The following is a 2,513-nucleotide window of genomic DNA, read 5'->3' as shown; positions in this document are numbered from 1 at the left end:
ATCCCTTGCATTCCTATACACTAATAATGAGAAAACAGAAAGAGAAATTAAGGAAACAATTCCATTCACCATTGCAACGGAAAGAATAAAATACTTAGGAATATATCTACCTAAAGAAACTAAAGACCTATATATAGAAAACTATAAAACACTGGTGAAAGAAATCAAAGAGGACACTAATAGATGGAGAAATATACCATGTTCATGGATTGGAAGAATCAATATGGTGAAAATGAGTATACTACCCAAAGCAATTTATAGATTCAACGCAATCCCTATCAAGCTACCAACAGTATTCTTCACAGAGCTAGAACAAATAATTTCACAATTTGTATGGAAATACAAAAAACCTCGAATAGCCAAAACGATCTTGAGAAAGAAGAATGGAACTGGAGGAATCAACCTACCTGACTTCAGGCTCTACTACAAAGCCACAGTTATCAAGACAGTATGGTACTGGCACAAAGACAGAAATATTGATCAATGGAATAAAATAGAAAGCCCAGAGATAAATCCACGCACATATGGACACCTTATCTTCGACAAAGGAGGCAAGAATATACAATGGATTAAAGACAATCTCTTTAACAAGTGGTGCTGGGAAATCTGGTCAACCACTTGTAAAAGAATGAAACTGGACCACTTTCTAACACCATACACAAAAATAAACTCAAAATGGATTAAAGATCTAAACATAAGACCAGAAACTATAAAACTCCTAGAGGAGAACATAGGCAAAACACTCTCCGACATACATCACAGCAGGATCCTCTATGACCCACCTCCCAGAATATTGGAAATAAAAGCAAAAATAAACAAATGGGACCTAATTAACCTTAAAAGCTTCTGCACATCAAAGGAAACTATTAGCAAGGTGAAAAGACAGCCTTCAGAATGGGAGAAAATAATAGCAAATGAAGCAACCGACAAACAACTAATCTCAAAAATATACAAGCAACTCCTACAGCTCAACTCCAGAAAAATAAACGACCCAATCAAAAAATGGGCCAAAGAACTAAATAGACATTTCTCCAAAAAAGACATACAGATGGCTAACAAACACATGAAAAGATGCTCAACATCACTCATTATCAGAGAAATGCAAATCAAAACCACTATGAGGTACCATTTCACACCAGTCAGAATGGCTGCAATCCAAAAGTCTACAAATAATAAATGCTGGAGAGGGTGTGGAGAAAAGGGAACCCTCTTACACTGTTGGTGGGAATGCAAACTAGTACAGCCACTATGGAGAACAGTGTGGAGATTCCTTAAAAAACTGGAAATAGAACTGCCTTATGATCCAGCAATCCCACTGCTGGGCATACACACTGAGGAAACCAGAAGGGAAAGAGACACGTGTACCCCAATGTTCATCGCAGCACTGTTTATAATAGCCAAGACATGGAAGCAACCTAGATGTCCATCAGCAGATGAATGGATAAGAAAGCTGTGGTACATATACACAATGGAGTATTACTCAGCCATTAAAAAGAATACATTTGAATCAGTTCTAATGAGGTGGATGAAACTGGAGCCTATTATACAGAGTGAAGTAAGCCAGAAGGAAAAACATAAATACAGTATACTAACGCATATATATGGAATTTAGAAAGATGGTAACAATAACCCGGTGTACGAGACAGCAAAAGAGACACTGATGTATAGAACAGTCTTATGGACTCTGTGGGAGAGGGAGAGGGTGGGAAGATTTGGGAGATTGGCAATGAAACATGTAAAATATCATGTAGGAAACGAGTTGCCAGTCCAGGTTCGATGCATGATGCTGGATGCTTGGGGCTGGTGCACTGGGACGGCCCAGAGGGATGGTATGGGGAGGGAGGAGGGAGGAGGGTTCGGGATGGGGAACACATGTATACCTGTGGCGGATTCATTTTGATATTTGGCAAAACTAATACAATTATGTAAAGTTTAAAAATAAAGTAAAATTAAAAAAAAAAAAAGACAGTAACAAGTATTAGAAAAATTGGAACTTTCATACACTGCTGGTGGGAATGTAAACTGAGGAAGCTGCTTTGGAAAACAGTCTTTCAATTCCTTGAATGGTTAAACACAGTTACCATATGATTTGGTAATTCCACTCCTAAGCAACACTCTATTAGCCTTTGCCCTGCTTCATTCCGTATTCCAAGGCCAAATTTGCCTGTTACTCAAGGTGTTTCTTGACTTCCTACTTTTGCATTCCAGTCCCCTATAAGGAAAAGGACATCTTTTTTGGGTGTTAGTTCTAAAAGTTCTTGTAGGTCTTCATAGAACTGTTCAACTTCAGCTTCTTCAGTGTTACTGGGGCATAGACTTGGATTACTGTGATATTGAATGGTTTGCAGCTGATACCACCCTTATGGCAGAAAGTGAAGAGGAACTAAAAAGCCTCTTCATGAAAGTGAAAGTGGAGAGTGAAAAAGTTGGCTTAAAGCTCAACATTCAGAAAACGAAGATCATGGCATCTGGTCCCATCACTTCATGGGAAATAGATGGGGAAACAGTGGAAA

Source organism: Bison bison, unplaced genomic scaffold (genome assembly GCF_000754665.1).
Source record: "Bison bison bison isolate TAMUID 2011002044 unplaced genomic scaffold, Bison_UMD1.0 scf7180017864384, whole genome shotgun sequence".
NCBI classification, from domain to species: Eukaryota; Metazoa; Chordata; class Mammalia; order Artiodactyla; family Bovidae; genus Bison; species Bison bison.
The sequence above is the reverse complement of the archived record's forward strand: the minus strand, read 5'-3'. Positions refer to the sequence as shown.